Source organism: Cupressus sempervirens, chromosome 3, assembly GCF_028749045.1.
Source record: "Cupressus sempervirens isolate cs-2001-9-10 chromosome 3, ASM2874904v1, whole genome shotgun sequence".
Lineage (NCBI taxonomy): Eukaryota > Viridiplantae > Streptophyta > Pinopsida > Cupressales > Cupressaceae > Cupressus > Cupressus sempervirens.
This window is the reverse complement of record NC_143120.1, coordinates 682,805,924-682,816,058: the sequence shown is the minus strand read 5'-3', so window position 1 is coordinate 682,816,058 and position 10,135 is coordinate 682,805,924.

Sequence of the window (10,135 nt, the reverse complement as noted above, 5' to 3'; positions counted from 1 at the left end):
TATCATATAATCTTAAAATATATATTTTTTAAATTAAAAATTATTTTTTAATTAAATGTTTAATTATATAGGAAAAATTAATATTGTATTAATTTCTGGGAAAGATTGTGTAAGAGTTTTTTCATCTATTCATGTTGAACAATTCCACTTGCATGAGAATCACTTGATCATATTTATATCTCATCTCATATGAAAGTGTGGATATATTCGGTTGCAATAACAATTATGTAGTCTATTTCTTTAGTTCATTTTTTAATTCTAATTTATTTTGAGTTTGTAGTTTCATAAGATCAAGCACTTATTTTTTAGTCCCTGCCTTAGATATAAGGAAGAGAACTAATATTCCCATTAGGCCCCCCCAACCATCAATCACTATTAATTTTTTGTGCAAAAAATTACAAAAGTTTGTAAGGTTTGATTTTCAAAATTAATTATGAAATACTAATTGTGATTTTCAGATTGGTCTTTGAGCAATATCTTGGGGTTTATTTATATTTTCATAAGGAAAAAAAATAAAAAATAAAAGGCGGTGTTCTAATATAAAATTAATAATTGGCACCTTTCCCTTGTTAAGCTCATTTCTTCCAAATCTCTGCAACTTTCGTAGAGGGTTTTCATCTTCGTCATTGTAGTCATGTCATCTGACAACACAATCAATTTGGTGGAGCTTAGCAATTATGTCATCTAAAAAATGCACCTCTTAGCATCTACCCTTACTCTGTCCATACATGCCCACATACTACAACAAAACCAAGGTTTTCTTGCCACATACTCCTACATTTTCATCCTCAAAGATTGTGGAGTTTTTAAAGACAATCTAAAATTATTTTTCAATTTATGTTTTTTTATTTTAATTTCATACATTTTAAGCTTATATTAGATTTATATTGAATTTTATGTAAAATAAATTTATATTATGTTAGAAAGTATTTTATAATTTAAAAAGATTTATTTGAATTCAATTATCACTAAGTTTTTATTCATTATTTTTTATGAATGTAATATTATATATTAACATTTTTTATTAATGTTATATATTTTTATTTTATTTATTTTAATAATTGTTTATGATATATAATCATTTGATTAAATATTATTATTTAACTTTTAAAAATGCATAGTAATCTTAATAAAAATACAACCAATTTGAAATTTTGATAAAAGACACATACACACATATGCTTGATTGTGTTGGATTGCAGGAAGATGGATTAAATTCGGTGTAGAAAAAAATTAGAAGTTGGATTCATTCTTTTAAAGTTGAATTATTGAGAAACAAAATTTAAAACTTTTCATTTGATGAAGATTTTTTATTATGTATTATCTAACACTTACATAAGGTAGGGATTCTAGCTCAATAGAGCTTTTGTTTTATTATGTGATCTAAACTTATTTTTTGTAGAGTTTAAAAGAAAATCCTATTCATTACAACACTTGGTAGAAAGTTATAAATTAGATTATGATTTTTTAGCATTTTTAGTCTGATTGGTCCATTTTTGCACCACTAATTATGATTTTTTAGCATTTTTAGTCTGATTGATCATTTTTGCACCACTATTGAGACATTTCATTAAGATTACTTGGACATTTGGCCATACCCAGTAATTGCCCAAACTAACTTTGGGCACCTAGAACTCCTAATTCGTATGTTAAAATTTCTCAAAAAAATCGTTGAACCTTCGTAGGTGAGTGAAGAGCATAAAGCTAATCTTTTGGTATTATCATATTTATGGAGCTCTCTATAGAACTGATAGAGTGCAAGGTGCTCTAAAAGTGTCATTTTAAAACATTTTCTCAAAACCCATTATGTTTACCCCCAATAGCAACTCACCAAAAAAAATAGTACTTTTTTCCATAAATGGACCAATCAACAACCAACAAAGCTAAAAAATGATCAATTAATAGGACATGTGTGATCAACTATTAGTACATGTGCTATCATGTTTTGGGGTTTTGTATGAGTGGTAGTTGGGGTGATCTATAAAAGTAGACGTAGCAATCATTAGAACATGGGTGGCTACTAGGTTGTCTCCAATATCGATATTCTTAAGAGAACTATTGTTGGTGTAGGAACATAGCAACTGTTGGGAGACACTTTTGAGATGTTTTTTTTTAACCACTTTTTTATTGACAATATTTATAGAGAGATCCATGAATACTCAAAAGTTGAAGCCTTAGCTAAGTTAATTTGTTAACTCACCTACCAAGTTATGGTGTGTGTGTGTGTGTGTGTGTGTGTGTGTGTGTGTGTGTGTGTGTGTGTGTGTGTGTGTGTGTGTGTGTGTGTGTGTGTGTGTAGATAGAGAGAGAGAGAGAGAGAGAGAGAGAGAGAGGATAATATAAATATCTACAAAAGAGATGGAGATATATAAACATGATGGTAGAGGAAGAAAGTAATATAGAGAGATAGAAAGGATATATCAATAGGGATAGATAACGATAGAGAGATAAAGGGATAGAGATAGATAGAAGGAGAGATGGGAGAATAAAAATGAATATGCAAAGATTTGAAAAGTATAGAAAGGAGGTGGTGGAGAAAGATGGATGGATAGAGAGAGGGAGTGTCATGAGCCCTAATAATGATAGATAACAAGATAACCTATCCTTAGTTTGATGAATACACACACACACACACACACACACACACACACACACACACACACACACACACACACAATTAAGAAAATATAAGTTGTCTAAAGTTATATATACTCATTCTCATAATTTACCTATAGTCTAGAAATACACATTATCAGTTTTATTTGTAAATTAATAAAAATCATTATCAAAATGTTAAATAATGTATAACACTAAGAACCATCCATTAGAAAATGAAAAATATAAAACTAATAACTAAATCAAATAATCTAAAACAAAATCAAATAATAATAAATTATTGAATTTATCAAATAAAAAAACTAAGTATTGAGTGTTGGTACAAAAGGGCACGTCCCTTACATTGGCATGATATATATTCCATGACAAGGTTAGATTGAAGGAAGGGGGTCAACGATTATAAAAAGTATCGTCCAACATAGAGGTAGGAAAAATAGTTAAAATTAAATACACAACTTCCAACATTGGGAATGAAAGGAAAAAGAAGAAAGTTAAAACACGTAGACATTGAATGCTAATTTAAAGGATCTGAAGCTATATCTTTCGATGATATAGATTATGGAAGATTTTATAATAATGGGGAGTCCTTTAAAAAGCATAAAGAGGCCAAAATAATAGGGAAGATAATAAACAAGAGCTCTCTTTGAGCACAAGTCCCTGCCTATTGTGGCATGTAGAAGGGAATATAAGAGTTAATAATAAGATATTAATTACAGCTAAAAGTTCAATTTGAGATAAAGACTCGATTAAGTTGGGTTAATCTAGTTATCAAACTTCTAAAGGTGTAATCAATAATATTATAAAGTTCTAAGTTAAAGAGATATTAATAAGATTTATGGTCCCTAAATTGTGAAGTTGAAATGCTTTAATTTGTAGTCACAAGAAGAAGATACATAAAATAGTAACTATTTTCATATATCTTAAAAATCTCAGATTTCACAAAGAATATAGATAAACAATTATATAATAAAATTGTTAATTGTTACAAATATAGATATTGTTAATATTGGAAGAGAAAAAATTAAAGTACACATCAATCTGATCCTAACTACCCGTAATAATTCATTTGTAAAAGTTATTTATTGTATTGGGGTTTATAATCAAGCTAGAAAAAAAAATTCTTATTAAATTGACTAAAATTGAACTTTAAAGAAAATTATAATTTAAAATAATAATAATAATAATAATAATACAATGTAAATATCTTATTACAACTTATAAGATATTTTATTAACTTTGGTCTAAAATGTTTTTGATATTTGTTTGCTATTATTGTAAGCTGTTTATACTCTTTAATACTCTTATGAATATCAATGCTATAATTTTCATTGATCAATATAAAAAAATCTAAAATCTTAGCTTTATATATATATATATATATATATATCCCTTCTTTTTATTACATGTACTTAAAAGGTATACAGATGAAATTCTTATATCGTGTATTTCAATATTTCAACGAAATAAATTTTTAAAATAAAAAAAAAATTAGCTATGAGACTATTAATTAAATAATGGAGAAGTTGAGAACATTCAAGAGAGACTCATAAATAGGTGCAACTCAAAAGCGGAGCAAAAATGACTAGAAGTGTCATGGACATTACGTCAATAATTCACTGCACAATCTGAGTCAAAAGCAACAAGAGCAGAGTTCTATGTTGGAAGGAATCACTACTATTATCCCACAAGTAAAAAATGTGGTGCCGACGAGTTTTCTATCTGGTTTGCTCGAGACAGCCATTTTTGTGGGATGGAATTAGAGTCATGGCTGACTATGAGTCTCGATTGCACAACCTCTCATGATCTTCTAGTGGTTTTGTTCCCACATAACCCTAATATGCTTTTTGATGTGGAGATTGTGCAGCAAGTTGTCATTTGACTTTCACAGAGTGATGAAAGTGAGAAAGATGATGGCGTTCAACCTATGGAGATACCATTTCCATAGTTTTTTGGAAGTTTCCAAAAATTATAAACAATTTATTCTTTGATATTTTTTGAATTAGAAAAATAAGAAGGGTCAATCAAAAAAGAATAATTATTGAGTAAGAATTAATTTTAAAATAAACTGATTTTTTAACTTTAGATAGTCATTGATATTAGTTGTGAAAATTGATTGTGACCTCAATTGAAAGTATTAGACATAGGCAAGGACTAATAAGAGGGAGGAGATGTATATTGGGCAAAGTGTCCAATAAAGTAAGGCAAGTTTTAGTGAAGAAAATGTATGTCCTTTTTTTTAAATGAATTTGACATGTTAAATGTTGGAAATAAATATATTGGCTTTGCTAATTTTAAAATCACATTTATAGGCTATATTCTAGTAATCAATAATGTTATCAATAATTTGTGATGACGGGCCACACCACCCATACCAACTCACAACCAAAAATGCAACAAGATGGAGATAGAGAGATGACAAAAAAAAATGCTTCATAAAGCATCATCCATTAATACTTGAAATTCACTACAAGAGATTACACTTGAAGAGCTTCTATTTCTCGAACTTCCTTTAGAAGAGCTTCCATTTCTTGAACTTTCTTTAGAAGAGCTTCCATTTCTTGAACTTGATTACAAATGATAATAAGCCTTGCTTAAATAAGCACTTCTAACTCAAGACATTACAAACACAACCAATGTGGGATAAAAGGTAAATACAACTACCTTTAAATAAATATTAAATTCCCACCCAAATACAACTAAGCACCCAACAAATATTAAATGCATGATTTAAGGAACTTTCCACAAACTTCTAAATTGCCACCTACACACCTCGATTAATGGAATGACAACTATTTTTCTATTTTTCTATTTATGCCACCCATGCACCTTGAAAATAGAGATTCCTCTTTTCTCCACTTTTCCTATTTTCTATTTTAAATTATTTTCCTTCCATTTTCGTCACTTTCTCTCTCCTCCACAAATTTTTTTTTTTTTTTTTTTTTTGTTTTTTCCCTCTCTTTTTTTTTTTTCTAATAATTTAATTTTCCCATGTAAGATGCTCCTACATCAGACTCCCTTGGTAGATAGAAAAGTGTGTCCCACACTTTAACGCCAAAAGAAAGATATACAACCATCTTCATCTTCACCACAAGCTTCCACCTCAATAGGACAAGAAAACCAACGTGCAAATCTTCCACATTTTTTTTTGCTGATGCATGATGCTCCTGCATCCGACTCCCATGGTAGGAAAAAATTTTTGAATATGGATTCACAAAATGAAGTAGCCACTATTGACAGATTTTTTTCCCTCTTCCTCCAACACATAGCTGGAACAAGTATCCGATGTCGATATATTTCCTTCTTTCTTCTTTTCCAACACCTAGCTGGAACAACTGTTTGCTACAGAAATCTCTCTTCCTCATCCAATCTTGTTGAATTAATCACACCTGTAATAAACCCAGCAACACCATACCAATCTTCCTTTGCATACCATACATCACGAACAAGATCCTCATGCAAACCATCATTAGTATCTTTCAAAATCACCTCAAATTCAGCATCATATAATTCATAAGAATTTACCTCTTTGACATATTCATCTTTTCTTGCCTCTTTCATGCATGTAACTACTTCACTTGTTTGATCTCCAACTAAGGCACTATACCTCTCCTCCATTGCTGCAATCTTCAAATCATCTTGATCTACTTCGGGTTTGTAAGTCTTGTCATCTTTATGTTCTTCCTCTTCTCGTTCATCTTCTTCAACTTTAGATTCGCAAATGATTTCCTCTTCATCCGCTTGCTCTTCCACTGGATCATATTTCTTTTCCACATCCAAGGAATTATCAACATCTCTTTTCTGGTGACATGCTCTTTGTTTTCGCAACTCAGCTTCTAATTCATTCACTTGCTTCTGCAAATCAACTAGCAATGATTTTTGATTTCTTGCTCTAAATTTCTCAAGTCGAGGAATCCTCAGAATCCATCCAATCACAAAAGTCATCTTCTTCTTTCTCTTCTCAATAATCAAGTCTTCAAAAGACAAATCTTGTCCAAAACAAGAACCTCGTGCAAACTGCCTCATAGTCGGCGCTCTGTCTACACAATCAAGAACTTCTTCACAAACTTCACCCAACTCAAGGTCCTGGTGCAAACTGCCTCACGTTCGGCGATCTGTCCGCACACTCAGGAACTCCTGCTCTGATACCACTGATGAAGACACAACCCAACAACGGAATGGACACAATAGAAAAGGGAAATTATATTAATTGAGAAAATAAGCTAGTACAAACAGTGCAGAGAAAATAAACTTCAAAACATGCCCTACGGGCTTACAATAGCATAAATCTGGAGAATATTTCTCCTTATAGCACCTCCTCTCAAACTCCACCCCGAACTCCTTTTACAATGCCAAAATCTCCTTAAATAGACCCCGGAGGGTTAAGGACTAGGAGTACATTCTAGAAAGTACTAGTAGGCATTCACCGACAAAATGGAAGGTTCCAGAAGCTGCGTTAGAAGTCGATGCAAATCTAGAAGAATCCAGAAATGGTAGCCAAACTTCCAGGAGGCATAACTTTTGAACCGTAGCTCCGATTGATGAACCATTTACATTTTTGGAAAGCTCTCGAAGTGCTCTATAGCCTTGTGGATAGCTTCGCTCGTCCCCCATTTTTTGACCCTTTTCGAGGTCATTTAATGCCCCAAACTTGACTTTGAAGCATTCTTAGGAGGTCTCCAAAACCCGAAAAATTGCAACAACTTTCAAACCGTGGGGCCTTTTGACCTGATTCTTTTTTTGGAATGCTCTAAATCTCAATTACATTCATCTGGCCAAATCGCACCTTCCAGGTCACCAAAATGATGGTCAAATTGCATGCTCCTATTTTTTCGGGATTTTCAAATGCATTGATAGTTGAACTATGAGAGTTGGAACCTTTATTTGAGCCAAATGGGTATCCAAAAATGTAAAGACATAAAACAGAAACTAAGTCTAAGTACATTTTTTTGGTGACACAGGATTGCCCTTATACCTCTGGATGCTCCTGCATCAGACACCCAGGGTAGATTGAAAAGTGACCCTGTCACTTTATGGATGGTAGAGGAAATCCCAAATGGGAAACCTCAGCTGCTGAAATCCAAGTTGAGTCTTCGATCGGTCGTCCTTTCCATTTGACCAAATACTCTTCATACTGCCTGTTTCTGGTACTCCTACCCACACGATGATCTAGAATGTCTTCTATCTCCTCCTTCTTAGAAGTAGGAATTGGACATGGCTCTAAAACCAGCTCTTCATTTGCACCATCATCATGATACTCTGTTAAATCTGCAATGTTGAAAATGGGAGAAATGTGAATACCATCTGGCAGCTCCACCTCATATGCATTTCCTAAGTTATGTTTCTTCAAAACTTTGCAGGGGCCAAATTTCTTCATTTTCAGCTTGTTGTAAGTACCAACTGGAAATCTTTCTTTTTGTAAGTGCACCATGACTAGATCCCCTACTTGGAATTCCTTATGTCTTCTCCTTGCATCAGCCCTAGCTTTATACTCTTGATTCATCTTGATAATGTGTGCTTGAACCTCCTCATGTAGACGCTTGATGTGTTCAGCAAATTCTTCAGCTTCAGCACTTGTTCTCTCCCCTTGTTCTATCTTCCTCAATTCTGGTGCAGTCCTTGGGCTATTTCCATATACAATTTGAAATGGTGATTTTCCAGTACTCCTATTTACAGAGTTATTATAAGAAAACTCTGCCTATGGTAGAATCAAATCCCATCCCTTGGGCTTATCTCCAACTAAACATCTCAGCAAATTGCCCAGACTTCTATTTACCACTTCTGTTTGGCCATCAGTCTGTGGGTGATGTGTGGAACTGAATTTCAAGTCTATTCTCAACTTCTTCCACAATGTCCTCCAGAAATACCCCACAAATTTAGTAACTCGGTCAGAAACTATACTCCTTGGAAGACCATGTAGTCTTACCACCTCTTTGAAAAACAAGTCTACAATATGGACAGCATCATGAGTTTTGTGGCATGGAATGAAATGTGCCATTTTGGAGAACCTATCAACCACCACGAATACTGAGTCATTACCCCTTTGTGTCCTTGGCAATCCAAGAACAAAATCCATACTTATGTCCTCCCATGGCCTTGATGGAACAGGCAATGGCTGATATAGGCCAGTATTGTGACTAAACCCCTTGGCAACTTGACAAACCTGGCAACTTTGTACAAACTTCTTCACATCCTATGTAATTTGAGGCCAAAAATAATGTTCTCTAAGAATGGAAATGTTCTTATCCCGACCAAAATGTCCTGCCATCCCTCCACTGTGTTTCTCCTTAATCAGATTTTCCCTCATGGAACTCCTTGGAATGCACAATTGACTACCTTTGAACAACATGCCATCCTGAATCAAATAGTCTAACCACTTGGTTCTATCTACAGCCACAGGTTCTTTACAAGCTTCCCATGCTTCAGCAAAATCAGGATCCTCGGGGTACAAATTCTTGAGTTCATCAAACCCAACTACTTCAACCTGCATTGTTGTAAGCAACAACTGTCTCCTACTTAATGCATCTGCATCCCTATTAGATTTTCCACTTCTATGCTTCAACACAAATGTATAACTCTGCAAGAATTCTACCCACTTCATATGCCTCTGATTCAATTTACCTTGGCTATTTAGGTACTGTAATGCCTGATGATCAGTATACAAAACAAATTCCTTTGGCAATAAATAATGCCTCCATTTCTTTAAGGCCTGAACTATCGCATAGAACTCTTGATCATAAACAGAATACTTCTTCTTTGCATCATTCAATTTTTCACTAAAATATGCAATAGGATTACCTTCTTGGCTTAGTACAGCCCCAATAGCGCTACCACTGGCATCACAATCCACCTGGAATACTTTTCTGAAATCTGGAAGTGCCAACACAGGCTGTTCAGTCACCTTCTTCTTCAGCAATTCAAAACTTCTCGCAGCTGCTGAAGTCTATTTGAACTCTTTTCTATCCCCTCTTATTGTATTAGTTAGAGGTGCACATATGCCACTGAAATTCTTAATAAACTTCCTGTAAAAACTAACCAGACCATGAAATGATCTTACCTCAGTAGCAGACCTTGGAGTAGGCCATTCCAAGATGGCTTTTACCTTCTCTGGATCCATTTTGAGACCTTCAGGTGATATAAAAAATCCCAAATAGACTAACTCCCTTTTTGCAAAGACACACTTCTTTAGATTAATTAACAGTTTCTCTTCCCTTAGCCTTTCAAGGACACTACGAATATGTAGTAAATGTTCCCTTAGACTTATTTTGTTTGACATCTCTTGCTCTCTCATCCTGATGATGGATCACGTAGTGTGATTCGAAACGTTGATGGTAAAAATTGTCACACAATCTAATCCAGAAACTGATGCACAAAACTATGATGGATTGTGGAAACTTGATCGCATTAATAGATACCCTTCATGGGAGGGAAATTTGTTTCAAATCCAAACAGCTGGAGATGTTAAGGATTAAACTGATGAATTAAAATATCATCCAAATAGACAATAACAAATTTTCCCAAG